Here is a 14,647-nt window from a genome sequence, read left to right as displayed (position 1 = left end):
TACTCAAGGTGCACCCTTCCTGTGGGCTGAGTACACCCTCCTCTTGTAGTTGAGACTTGGTTGCTGTTGACAGGCAAATAAGAGGGATTTATCCGGGCCTGTCAGCTGCAAGGACTGGCTGTGACCACGGACCACCAACCTCCACCCTCCACGGAGGATCAGCTGTGCGGGGACACCGTAGTGGTGTTTCAATGTGGTCTGTAGCTGTCAACTGGCTATGTAGCCCCTGGGGTTCCCCAGGTGATGCAGGCCAGGGTCAGCCCCCAGGTGTTTTTGCCCGGGACCACCCTCCCTGAGCTATAGAGCAATCTGAGATGGCTGGTACTTGTGCTTGGCTTGGAGATGCCCAGGCAAAGCCAAGCTGTGAAACTAGACTGTTTGTCACCAAGTGCCATGCCCGGGGCCACTTAGCAAGAGGGATGGGAGCTGGGGACTCACTGAGGCTGGCAGTAGCTTCTTTGAAAGGATTTAAGAAGTTGTGAAGCCTGAGCCCAGCCCAGCCATTCATATGGAAAAGCCACTGTTAACAGCTGTAAGTTGGGTGGGTCTCCAGGGCAGGGCAAACAGTGTTAGCCAGGTTGATGGAGTCTCAGATATGGCAGCTGGCTCTGTGGCTCTGCCTGCCTTTCTCTCTGGAAGAAAGCTGCCCCCCAGCTCTCACCTTGATGCCAGGACACTTTCTCCGTGTATGCCACTGGTGCCTTTCAAGCTGCCACCCCAGTGCTGGAGCTCAGAGTGCATGAGTCTGATTAAGTTCATGTGTGGGTTCTTTAAGAGGAACTGCTTGGAACTCCAGAAATTTCTTCCACCAATGCAGTCCCTGCTGGTTTTTGCATCCAGAAGTTGTGGGGACTTATCTTCCTGGCACTGATACCTTGGCCTGGGGGGGCCGGGTGTGGGGCTGGGACTCCTCCCTCCAAGACACCCCTCCTACATTTTTATCCACCACACAAGGATGTGGGACCAGCCCATTCTGCGTCTCCACCCCTCCTACCGGACTGGATGGATGCGGTTTCTTTAATTCCCTCGTTGTCAGACTTTCATTCAACTCAGTTTCTGCTGGTTCTGAGCGATGGCTGTCCCATAAATTAGTTGTGATTTTGGTGCGGTTGTGCAAGGAGGCAAGCCGTGGTTACCTGCACCACCACCTCGACCAGAAGTCCATTTCTGGTGCAATTTGTAAAACATTGCTCTTGGAGGAAGTATCTCTCTTAGGGTTTTCCTGGATGAATCGACTCTCCACCCCCTCTTTCCCTCTTCTTCACCCTCCCTCCCTCCACCCTCTGTCTCCCCCTCCTCTCTCTCTCCCCCTCTGGACACCTCCACAATTCTGAGTTTTAAGTTGCTACAACCTGTATCTTGAGCTGTTCTCTCTTCCAACTGAACGTGTGTTCCTGGAGTGTGTCCTCTGGGCCCAGCCTTTCACACACACGGGCTGGTTCCATCCTGGTGGCTGCTGAGGCAGCAGTGGCTGCTCCCATTTCACAGATGAGAAGAGTGAGGCCCGGGGAGATTCATGGTCTCACGTCCAGGCTCCCGCTCCAGAGCAGCACAGCTGGGACGGGGGCCAGGCCTCCTGACCCCCTGCTCTCTCCACTCATTCCAGCTGGGTGGAGGGTCCTTTTCCTTCCATCTGTTTCTACTTCCGTATTGTAGAGTTGTGAGATGTTATTCAATTAGCCCCTCAAACTAACGTGGGGAAAGTGTGTACAAGTTGGTTTTACGAAGGCCAGATCATTTTGATACAGAACACAGATATATTTTATGTATAATGTTAACATACTGTCGATTACCAGCAAAACCTGTTTTCTTTTCTTAATAATAGGGATCGTATGTATTCAGGCCAAGCAGCAAAATAAGAACTTAAAACTACCATTCCCTTCACCAGATCCTCTCCCCGCACCCCTCAAGAGAGGGGCAGTGGGTGCCAGGGAAGAGTTCACGGCCACCATGGCTGAGCTGGGCACCCCTGAAACCGGGATGATGTTGTTATATCTGTATGGGTTTTTCCTCTTCCTCGAAAGAGAAGTAACGAGCTCTCCAAATTCAAATTTCCACGGACTCGGAAGGCACGGACGTATGTAACAACAGTGTAAGGCTGCAGCATTTACAATCACTGAATTCATGGCAGAGAACGCACACCCAGCATCACCTGCAGTCACTGAACACGGAGCACCCACTCATCTCCGCCCACGTGTCGGGGCGCAGCCACTTCGCAGTGACAATACTCAGTGCTGGGAGGCGCGTGCCGGCGGTGACCGCCCGTGGCAGCCCGCCTGCAGATACTCACGAAGGCACCCCAATCAGGGGGACAGAACAGAACCCCCCAGGACCACACAGCCTGCTGCCGGTCAATCCATCCCGGCCAATTAGGCACACGTGGCTTTACCTACAGGCACAGGTGCGTGGGCCGGACACAGCCAAACAGAGGTCACATCCGGGGATAGGCACACAGGCATTGCTCAGCCAGGCATGCAGCCCCATTAAAACCAGATAAGGCTCCTGCAGAGGACAGCAGGGGTGCTCCAGGACCCCTGCCAAAGGGGGACGAGCTGTTGAAGAGGTAGATAGACACACTCGCCTCTGCACGTGTGGACAGGCTAAGGTCTGGAGGACGCCTCACTGGCCACCTACTGCCCTGCAGAGACCTGGGCCGGCTCTGCTGACCGGCACCCTTGCTGTGCTAGTCATCCTGCCGGGCCTCCTACAAACTCTGAACACTAAATACGGGGGTATTTTTGCTGCTGCATTCCACTCCCTGGAGCCAGTCCCAGGCTGCTGGCTGTAAGAGCCTCCTGCCTTTGCCTTTCAAAGTCCATCCATCTATGTCTGCAGGGGAGGAGGGAGGGGAGCGTGAGGAGGGCTCTGTGGGTTGAAACAAACACTCGCTCTCCAGACATCTGAAGAGCATCTTTGTTTTACTTTCCGAGCCTCCATGTGGCACATGGATGAGAACGAAGAAAATGCTGGAACTCTAGAAGAACCATGTCTCCACTGTTCTAATGGGTTTCACGGCGAGAGGCTGGGAAAAGAGTACGAGAACGTGTATCCCGCCCTCCCTGGCTCCGGCAGGAAACGCCGGTCTGGATTCCTCTCTATGCCCCTTCGCCCGAGAGGAGGAACACGCAGATGCTGGCTTTCTGCCTTCTGAGAGGGCCTGGTCACCCCCCATAGGTTGGAAGCTTCTGGAAGCCTGCTGTTGTTGCCTGCCCCTTTGTGACTCCCACAGGGTTTGCCCGGGGCCCAGCACCCTTCTAGAACGCCTCATCGTATTTAAGGCTAGAACAGCCCCGTGAAGTTGGTTATTAGCCCCATTTTACAAACAGGAAGTCTAAGGCCTAGGAGCCCACGGTCACGGGGTAAATGAATGGATCTGGGGGTGCGGGGGAGGGGGAGGCTGGACTTCGGCTCTGAGCCCAGACCATTCATGGCCTTCATATCCCTGAGCACGGGAAACACGCCGATCACCAGAGTGAAGTCTTGCTCCTGAGGCCCTTGGGGTTTCATGGGAGAGGCGATGAACTTCCGGAGGAGGAGGAGCAGCGGGAAAGTCAGGACCAGCCCAAACAACTTACAAGGAAGGGTAGGACTGGGGGCCAATGTCACTGGGTCAGCAAGCCCCAGGCAGGGCCCCGTCCTGACCTCAGGGCACACAGAGCACCCCACCCCCGTCTGGAGGTTTGCCCAGGTGCCCTTGGTTGGACTGTGGTCTCTTCCGTCGCCTGGCCCCAGGGCCCGCCCATGGCCACTCTCCTACACACATGTACACGCGGTATCACAAGGTGACACGCAAGCCAAGAGTTGCGTGGTGTGGCTGCGTCCCAGGAGCGCCCCGTGCACCAGCTGCGCTGGCAAACCTTTCTGAACCACAGACCCCGAGGTGATTTCCAGATCTTTGTCTCAGGAAAAGCAGTCTGCCACAGGCCCAACCTCCCAGCCTAGCAAACGACATCTAGCGTTTGTCCACTAATGGAGAGCTTCTGTGTTTGACTTGCTCCTGTCGCTACCGACTCAAACACAAGTCTGTCAATTAAAACCTGTAGGCGTAGCTGCCCTGGGTGAGCCCCTGTGCACGTGCAGCGGGCAGCGGAGGGCGGGCACAGGCCGGGCCCTCAGGAGCCCATCCACGGCAGAGGCATGCCCCTGCGGCCACACTCCGGCTGCTCTGTGCGGAGCTGCTGGCTTTGCGTTGGCATCTTCACTGTCTGAGAAAGGCAGCGGAGTGGGGGAAAGTGGAGGGAGGGCTTTGCAGCCAGCCAGCCCCGGGTTCCAATCCGAGCTTTGCCAATGCGGAACCAGTCTCCTGTTTCAGCACAGGTCACGTGGGTTCGGGAGGCTTGCTTTTGGCACTTTACGGCTCCAAAGCAATGGGGTGAACTCGCTCACAATTACAGAGAAGGCCCGAGCAGGAGGCCTTCAGATCCAGGCTGACAATGGCAAGCAGTGCCTCCCTTCCCCGCCGAGGGGCGGGCTCAGCGGCTCCTACACCTGCTGCGCTTCCCAGGAGGCCCGGTGGTCTGGCGAAGCTGCGAGTGGATTAATGATGGAGGCTATGCCTCAAGCAGGCTTTTAATTTGGATAAAAAATGGTCCCCAGGACCTAATCTTCATGAGAGCTGCGTATACGCCCCAAGTTCAAGGAGGCAAAGGAGAGATTATTTATATAGCTGGGCGAAAATACCAGTGAAATTATAGCTAAATACTCAGCTGCTGTGTTTATACTAATTGTTATGGTTTTGGCAGTTTTCTGGTCACTGTAGATTTGAGTGGTCCACATTTAACCCAATTTTCCTATAAGCCTGGATTTTTATTGGGCAATTCGGAAGCACCCAAGGACTTCAGGGCCACACATACGCTGTCAAAGCAGAAATGCAGAGGTGCACATGGCTGTGTGTGTGCCAGCGCCGGGCGTACAGCAGGTGCTTTATTGTGAGCGGGAGCTTTTGTCGGGAGTTATCGCCTCTCCGCACCTGGCGCTGCAGTTGGGAGCTGGTGCCGGGAGGGCTCGGACCAGCTGAGGCTGCCGTCCCGCGCCGCACACACGTGGGCGTCGGGTGCGGGACAGTCTCCGTCCGGGCTGTGGCAGACTGGGGTGGGGGGCACTGGGTGCCCAGCTCCTGCCTCCTGGGGTGCTGCTGCCCCCGGCCCGGCCCGGCAGCCACCACCCCTGCTGTGAAAACATAGTGAGGTTTCCCTTTAACCAGTGCTTCTCAGGGCGGGCGTCCCATGGCACCTGGCCGCTCCTGCAGGCACTCGTTCTCGGGGCCAGGCTGCTGCTGGATCGGAAACCCTGGGCGTGGCGCCCAGCCGTCGGACTTTTCACGAGGCCTCGCAGAGGGGGTTTTGACGCACACTGAAGTCTGAGAACCACCGACCCAAACACTCGGTGAATGAACACACGTTTTGTGAGGACCCGCCCAAAGTTGGAGACATCACTCTTTCCTACTGTATTCAGTCCTCTAATCAGCCGTTCGTTCGACAAGGATCGAATACTTTCTTCAAGAATTTAGGTACTGTGCCAGGTCCTGGGAGTGAAGACACCGTCCCCCCACCCACCGCTGCCTTTGGACAGGTGGGGGCAACGGCGAAGGCCTCACACGCGGGCACCAGACTGCCTGGTCCGAGTCTCAGCGGCACGCCCACCCGCCCGCCAAGGGGCCGGAGGGGAGTTTCTTAACCGCCCCGTGCTCCGGGGCAACCACGGCTCTGGCCTCACCGAGTTGTGGCGAGGTTTCAACGGGAATGCAATTTTTTAAAGATATATTTTTTAAAATATTGTGCTATTTTTTTTTAGATTTTATTTATTTTTAGAGAGGGAAGGGAGGGAGAGAGAGAGAGAGAGAGAGAGAGACGTCAAATGTGTGGTTGCTGGGGGCCGTGGCCTGCAACCCAGGCACGTGCCCTGACTGGGAATCGAACCTGCGACAATTTGGTTCGCAGCCCACACTCAATCCACTGAGCTACGCCAGCCAGGGCCCAGGAATGTGATTTAAAGCCCAGCTGAGAATGCAGTTAAAGGTGATACACATTCAAGGATGGCCGCAGAGGTCATGTCGTATGGACGTGATTCTGGAATAAAACGATGCACCTTTTCTTTAAGACCGCGGAGACCTTTGTGGTGGTACATGGTGGAAGGCGGGGCCCTGATACAGGAAATCTAAGAAGAGAACTAGATACAACCCCCCGCCCCCCACCCAGTTCCCAGTGAGAAGCAGACAGTGGGAGCAGTTGGGAGCTGCTCCCTACGGCGGCCTGAGAACTGGCTGTGGGGCTTAAGATGTGGACAGGGGAACGAGGGCCTGTCCTCACCGTGACAGCACCCCAGCACCCACCAAACAAACCAGAGCCTGCGATGCAGCAAGAACTGGGATGTGGGGTACTGGGGCCTCCACGGAGCAGAGAGCCATGTGGTAGACCAGATGGATGGGCTGGCTTCCCCCGTGGGCCAGGCCCAGCAGGTACCTCCATGTGGTGCCCAAACCCCATGAGATGTAGGGGTGACCCTGCACACAACGTGTTCAGAGGGACAGCAGGGCTTGGTGCCAAGGGTAGGGCCACCATGGAGGAGACAAGAGTGTTGGCATCACCTCTTTCGAGGGGCCTGCCTCCTCCTGAATGGGGACAGCCAGCGGCCAGCCTGTGAGGCCCCTCTAGGCCAGGGAGGGTCTGCCTGTGCCTCGGTGCCTGGCCTGCCAAGGCTCACAGGCCATCCCCCTGTTACTGTACACGTTCAGGAACAGGGAACGCACCCAGAGAAGCTTCCTGTTGCATCTAAAGACTGGTATTCTGGGCAAAGGGACAGCACCCCGTGACAGCACCTGTCCTGTGTCACCTGGAGGGCACAGCGGACAGGCTGGGAGAAGTCTCCAGGTGGCAGGTTAGCACTCAGGACAGGGCACATTTCTCTGAATAGAGCTTTGCAGCCTATCCCCCGCCCACAGATGCACCCCGGGGCTGAGCACACAGGTTTCCGGGAAACTGGCAGAGAGAGAGAGGCTGGGCCAAGGCCCCGTCCAGCTCTGGCCTGTGACTGACCGAGTCCCCGGGCAGACGGGCGTGGGGCATCCCCAGCAGAGGCGGCTCTGAGGCCTGGCGATTCTCACCGTGCGTTTCCACAGCCCACAAACACGCAGCGGCTGCTGGGGACACCGAGAGACATAATCACCGTATCACTTCGTGAGTGAATTAGGAGCGATTCACTCACGGTTCATTCCCTGGGGCTCCTGTCAAGTCTGAACATCAGACAGCGGGCTCCGATCAGGAGGAACCTGGCACGTTTCACCTGGGGCCCGGAAGCAGGCTGGACACTGGCTTTGGAAAAGGACGGCACAAGGCAGGGGGGAAGGTGCGTGCCTGCAGACTCCCGGCACCCAGCTGAGCGCCAGGGTGTGGACCAGGCTTTGGGGGGAAGACTGACCCCGGAGACATCAGGGGGCACTGAGCAGCCAGCTGCGACTGTAGCCCAGACCCTCACCACAGGCTGCTGTTCCCCACACGGGCCACAAGGAAGGGGGTCAAACCCAGGCTCTGACCCTGGGGGAGCCATCTAGTAGGGGACACACACTTATCAGTGATTACTGGAGGCTCTGCAACCAAAACTTAAGTTGGAGAAGGTGAAGGGCAGGTCCTGAACCCAGGCTGGGGGCGGGGGGACGGTCAGACACGTTCCCAGGAGGAGCAGGAGCATGGCCTGAGGCCCAGAGAAGGGACAGAGAAAGGAGGAGGTGAGGAGAAGGTATTCCAGGCCGGGCTGCACTGGGAGCCCAGTGCTGCAACCACGCTCAAAGGAGAGAGGGCTGCAGTGGGTGCAGGGGACTCAGTGGGCAAGGGGACTTGCCTGAGCCTTAAACGAGGGACAGGATTAGTTCTGGGAGACGAAGGTTGACTTGCACGGGCCGTGAACCTGGCCACACGGTGGGGAGGAGCCCCTCCTACGTGCTGCCCACTTGGGAGCCCAACCGCGGCCTGCAGCTTCAAGGCGGGCCGTGGCTAAGGCCCACCCCTGCCTCCGGCCCCAGCCAGACAGACGGAAGCCTGAAATCCTGCCTCATCACGGCCGGCGAGAAACACACAGAAAAGAAGGAGGCAAAAATAATGGAACCTAGAGCCTAGGGATTCGAGATTTATTTCTTTATCCAAATTCATAGCTTAGAGATTTATTTCTTAACTTCACAGCAACCACACAAAATGACTAAGGAAGAACCCACTGCTTATCCTCGATTTCAGGAAACAGAAAGCCGTCTTGGACTCAGATCTTCGCTGCCCATCAATCCAGTCCCCCGAGAACAGACAGCGTGCCCAGTGCCCAGCCTGCTGGTCGGTAGCCGGGTGGTCGTCTGCCCAGGTGGGCCCCGGCCGGCCAGTTACACTCGGCTGGCTCCACACCTCGTCTGCTCCGGGAAGCCTTCCTGACCGCCGGGCCCCTCACTCCTGCAGAGCTGTGAGGTCAGCGCCCCCAGTTCACCGCGCACGGCGGGTTGGGGGTGGGGACTCGCTGTCCACTGTCTCTAAGAGCAAGGTGGATTTGCCTTCCTTCTCCCACGGGCAGGTAGCTGTGGGGAGCGGGGAGGGAGAGCTCAGAGGGCGTGCACGAGGTTCAAGGGCAACAAGGCTGGACCCAGAGCCAGAGAGGTCTGGGTTCGAGGTCTGGTTCCTCCAGTTTACAGGCTACATTCCTCGGGAAGTCAGACCTCTTGGGGTCTCTGTTTCTTTCTGTGCCGGCCCTCTGGTAACATCTTCTCATCAGAAGGTGAAGCTCTGTCCTACAGCAGGAGGAGTCTCACAATCTAGAACGTTCCCAGGGTTACAGAGCGCAAGGAGAGTCTTCCAAAGACGTTCCAGGCACGCACACCGGAGGCACTGAACGGGCGTCAGGGCGGTGAGCCGGGTTCACCGGACGGAAGGCCCTCAGCCAGAACACACCCACGCTGACGATGGGCCAGCACCGCGTGGCCCCCATCACTTCGGGGGGTCCAGTGGCTTCAGAGCCCAGAGCTGATCACAGTCCCCTTCGGAGAGTCTGAATGAGGAGACGCAGAAAGGGAGTGAGTGTGTCGCTGGGCCACAAGGACCGTGTCCCAGAGCGAAGAATCGGAGGCCGGACCACCAGCGCCTCTGGGGCCGCCCATCCTGGCTCCTGTTGGGAGGCCCTCTCCGTAGGCACCCTGGAGCGGACCTGTGCTCCTCACGCCCACCCTGACTTAGGGCTCTGGGAGTTACGTTTTAGCCAGAAGAGTACTTGGCTCCAAGCAGGGGCCCACTCAGCACGCACGGGAGGGGCCAGCTGAGAGTGGAGCGGCTGCCGCCTGCACGTCCAGCCTCTCCGGCGAGGGCTGGGCTTACAGACGTGACAGCGGACGGAAGAGAAGGGGGATGAGAGCCGCAGGGAGACGGAGAGAGAACACGAGACGCCGCTGGGGAAAGGGAACGTCCGGCTTCACAGACCCTGCACACCGAGATGCTGGAGGAAGCTGTCGGGGTTCGCAGAGCCACTCAGGGACGAACACACACAGGAAGATGTTCCCAGAAGGGAGGGCAGGCAAGCGTTCAGCATCTCCGGCCGCTGGGCCGAGGGCAGGTCCCGGCAGAAATCTGCCAGTGGGGATTAGCCGGATGGTGTGCGAGTTCGGTCGGTGACGCTGAGGTGGCCCGTCTCACATCAGACATGTGCCCGGCGTGGCGCCAGGCGGCTGTTCACGGTGCAGAGCGGTGCCTTTCGAAGGCTGTCTGTGGGACAGCAGACGCACTTCGCACTTTGTGTTGCTCCCGCAGGTCCCATGGAACCAGATTTTTTTTTAAATGTGTGTTTTTTTAAGATTTTTAAGTTATTTATTTATTTTTAGAGTGGGAAGGGAAGGAGAAAGAGAGAGAGAGAGAGAGAGAAACATCAATGTGCTGGGGGCCGTGGCCTGCAACCCAGGCATGTGCCCTGACTGGGAATCGAACCTGCGATGCTTTGGTTCGCAGCCCGCGCTCAATCCACTGAGCTACACCAGCCAGGGCTTCATGGAGCCAGATTTTGCCTCAACTTTCAACCAGAGCTGTTCAACCATGCAACAAGATTCTTTGTGAGTGAGCTCCCCATCACTAGACGTATTCAACTAACATTTGCATCAGCATCCACCATCACTGCTCTAGAGGCAGACACGGTGTCGGCAGTAGAATGAGAAGACTCAGACTCACAGACTCACGTGGACAACTACTGCCTGTGTGAATCTGGGAAAGTCACTTACCCACTCTACCTCTTGGCTTCCCTCTAGATGAGATGAGAGTAATTCTTTATAGATTGCAGGTTCCAGGGGAGTTGCAAAATATAAGTTAAATGAGGTAATATAGAAAGTATTTTATAAACTAAAAAACGCTGCACTAATGGGTCATCATCAAGACTCCAGGAGCTCGGAAATAAGGGGCTCTTGATGCTGCGGCACTTCATACAGACTCCAGGACGCGAGGCGGGCACGCTGCAGCCCGGGTGGAGGTCAAGGGCAATGAAGTGTGGCACGCCCCCGCCGGCGTGCGGCGCTCGGATTATCACTCAGACGCCTCGTTCGCTCGTAATGATTATTTCACGGCATCGGGGCCCGGCTCGGGGAGCAGCTAGCAAGCTGGCATGTTTTTATTTTGGTCTATTCCAAGTTCGAGGAACGATACATTGGGTCGTCTCGACGTCCAGAGACGCGGGTGAAATCCCCCGCCTAATTAAAAAGCTGACAGATGGAAATGAGGTTCCTGACACTGTAATTCCCAGCTCCCTGCTGGGCCCGGAGCAAGGTCGCCGGGCTGTGCACGGGCCTCCCCGCGGGGAGAAGGACGCCGCAGCCGGACGGGGCTGCTCGCCTCTCTCCCCCTCGCTGGGGCCACAGTGAGCTGGTGGGTGGGGGCCGGCCCCTCAGCCTGGACGTGTAGCACCTGTCGCAGCGTTCCGCGGGGAGCTCCGGCTGGGAAAGATCGTTTCTGGTGTCGAGGGTAGGGACTCACGCCATCCTAATTCACTGGGCCCCGTCCACCTCCTCGTGTGATCCTCTGCAGCGGGCATCTGCTGAGAAACCGCGCTGCGCAGCAAGGCTTCTGCCTCTCCCGAGAATGAGACCGGGGCCCAGCCCTGCCCAACGGGGGACCCTACTGCCGCTGGGAGCCACCGTGTCTCCAAGCCGACCTTGTGTTCACGACCGCTGGCTCCCTCGGGTTCCAGCGCACCCCTCAGAGCTGCCATATGGGCATCAGACTCGGAGCTGCAGGGGAACCCCCGAGACCAGTCCACAGGTGAGGGAACTGGGGACCCCCACGCAGAGGCTCTCCACCCACTGGAAGGACAGGGCACAGCTGCCGTGCGCTACAATGTTACAGATTCGCTGCTGAGGAGCCATTCCTTTTCTAAAATATCACAACACTTTGCAGCCGAAAAGCACCAGCCTTTGGGCTCGGCCGCCTAACTCCCCGACGGCCCTCGGGCAGCGCTTGGTCTCACTGAGGCTCCACGTTCCCTCTAGAAATAAGGACGGGAATCTGACCTCCCAGGATGAATTTAAGTTCTAGAGAAAAGTATGTATGCCGAGTGCCTAAAAAAAAGCTGGACTGGCCCATGGTAGGGACCTAGTAATGACGTTTGTTAGTTCCATCCCTCTGCCGCTTTGACAAGAGCTTCTGTGTTTCCCCAGGAAAAGAGGCATCCCCGATCAGCAAGCCTGGCAGGCGGTGGTGGTGGGGGGAATAGGCGAGCTCCGTGGACTTCCATGACAGAGGTCCCGGGTCCCCGCTAACCCACCCAGGTGAGGAGTGTCTGCGGCCACCAACCACCCTTACAGCTGAGGCCGCCTCCCTCCCCACACGCCAGCTGATGTCCCCAGGAGCTGGTGGCAGTCCCTCCGGACGGCCCTTTTCTGCACCTGGGGGCAGACGGTGCCCAGTGAGCAGAGCCACCCGCTCCCACGCCAGGCTCCGTTCCAGACGCTGCATTTTACGGCACAACATTCGCCAGGCTCTGCATTTCCAGACGTAGTAAATCTCTCTCCTTCCTCCTGCAGAAGCTATTGCCACACATGCATAAAACCGGCTGCTGAAGAAGTTTCAGCGGGTTTCTCTGCTCCCTTTCCACCGCGTAAGCATTCCGACAGACCCCGGCTCGGTTGCCCAGATGGTCGATGAGAAGAAATCAACAACTCATCACCGGGCGTTTCCTGGTGCCGAGACACACGGAAGGTTTATGTTTCACGATGGAAAGGTAAGGATCTCCAACAAGGCAGAACGGAGGGCCGTAAAAGCGCCTTCTATTTCATACTCTCTTTCACGGTGGTGGGTTTTATTCGGACTCTCGCCGGACGCTTGACAAGCATAAAAAGCAACCGTTTCCTGCCCCCAGAACTTCCCACTTCTTTTGGTTTCCTGAACTGGGCCGGCCGAGGCGAGAAGAGGCCGTTCTCCGTGGAAGGGCAGAGGTGCCGGGAGAGACGTCGTCACTGTGTGCGCTGCGACCAGAATGGCAGCTGTGTGGGGCCTGGACTCCCCCATCCACGGCCTCCCACCGGAGGCAGGCGAGGGACGGAACCTCGCCCACAGGGCAGGGGTCACAGGTCACCAGCCACAGGGCGCAGGGCTGGCTTTTTAAAAGTCTGTTTCTGCTTCCCGAGGTTGTCTGTGTGGGAAGCTAATCTGGCCTGTGCAGTTCAAGTTCACGGACCGCTACGGCCATCTTTCTAGGCACGTGCTACATGCTGGACTCTTGAATCCAGACACTTAATGTCACCTTCAAAAAGGTTCTTACGCAGAGTCCCTTGACCTGTCTGGGTTGCTGGGAATCCAGAGAAAGCCATGCGCATGCTCCTCCTCTCTCTTTCTCGCTCTTACACAACCCCCCACCCCATATACTCGGTGCGCCGTGCCTGTCAACTCAGAGGTTTCTTCAACGCCCTTCTGAAGTCCATCCACGCGACCCATGGGGCCGTTAGATCTCCAGGGTAAGAACTTCGCACTGGCTTGTGCCCATCCTGGGAAATAAGCCCCGAGCCATCCTGCCCCCCAAGTGTGAGCTGTCTGAGGGCAGGGTCACCTCACATTCACGCCCTTATTTCCCACAGACGCGACCCAGGACCCAGCGATCACGAGAGACTGATCTCAAGTCCACACTGGCGTGGGCCCAGGGCCCTCCAGGAGGCGTGGCTCCACCTGTTGACTGAAGGAGATGCCAGCCCCTGGGTGGGGGGAGAACGAAAACACGCCTTGATGGAAGCCCCCCTCCCAACCCTCTGGCCCAGGCAGGCGGCCGCCCACACACCCAGGTGTGGTGCCCCGGGCTCCCGGCACCTGTTCTGAGCCCCTTCACAGCACGACCCCACGGCACGACCCCTTACCCGCCTCTGCTTCCTCGTCCCCTGCCCCATCGCCACCCAGACTTCCTGTCCCAAGGGTCTTCTGACACCAACCAAGCACCAAGTTTAACTGGCCATGAAACACAGATGCCCTTTTTTGCATCAGAAGAAAAGAATCTAAATATCTCCTAGAAAGCTGCATCCATCCTGTTTTTGGCTCCATGGGTAGGAGCTGGTCTGCCAGTGTCCCTGGGACAAGCTGGGGTCCAGTCGTGAGAGCCTGCGGCGTGGGGGGAGGGGGCAGGACAGAGGAACGGGATGGAAAGAAGACGGGACTGGGATGGAAAATGTCCAGGTATCCCTCCCACCTTTGCCCCTTACATGGGTGGCCCCTGGGCATGTCCCTGAACCCGTCTTCACCTCTGTTTCTTCATCTGGAAATGAGGACAACCGTGTTTACTCCACCACTGTTTTGAGGACCCAAGGCTCGGGGTGTGCCGTGAACCCTGTGAGGAGCGCGGTGAGGGAGGAAGACTCCGAATAACCCTGCTACTAGTGCACGGCGGCCATGTGGCCACCAGGGAGTGGGGACGGGGCCTGAGGGAGGCCTGGAGACTGTCAGGACCTTGCCGCGCCCCGCCCTGCAAGGTCACCGGTAAGCTGAGAGCCTGAGCAACAGCACTGACCCTGGTGACCTTGATCCCTCGGGACAGAGGAGCTCCAGGCCTCCTCCGGGGCCAGCAACCCTGAACTTGAGCAGCAAGCCCCCTTGGCGGGCAACCTCTCCGGCCCCCACCAGCCTGAGCAGCACTGTGGCGAGCAGACAGGAGCCGGTAAGCCCGGGCACAGAGGAGCAGGGCTGCAATCCCGTTGCTATGGCAACTCGGCCAGGTGTTCCTGGAAGGAATGACAAGGCCACGGGGCTGGGGATGCTTTTCTCTCCCTTTCAGCAAGTCTGAGAGTGAGAAAGGTCACAGCCTGAGAGGGGCAGCCCCGTGCCAGCAGCAGGCACAGCAAATGGCAGAGCTGGGACCGGGTGCCCAATCTGCACCTCCCTCTGCACCAGGTGCGCACGGCGGACTGGGGGAACTGTGTCTGCAGCACATGCCACCCATCTCGGAGTAGGGGCTGGCAGGTGCCTGTTCCCTGTCGCTCTCTAAAGGAGATCTGAATTAGGGCCGCTGCCAGGCCCCCGCCCCCACCCCCTTCCTGCTCTGCTGGCGCACCACTGTCCCTGGGACAGCAGGGCTGGTCCCCAGTACCCACCTCCCGTGGGGCAGATGGGGAGGCTCCCCTTCCTCTTCTGTGGCCAAGCCATGAGAACTAAGCCCGCCCGTGCGCCCT

The sequence above is a fragment of the Phyllostomus hastatus genome, unplaced genomic scaffold, assembly GCF_019186645.2.
Source record: "Phyllostomus hastatus isolate PE091 unplaced genomic scaffold, TTU_PhHast_1.1 phas_contig_402, whole genome shotgun sequence".
Classification (NCBI taxonomy): domain Eukaryota; kingdom Metazoa; phylum Chordata; class Mammalia; order Chiroptera; family Phyllostomidae; genus Phyllostomus; species Phyllostomus hastatus.
Note: the sequence above shows the minus strand (reverse complement) of the source record.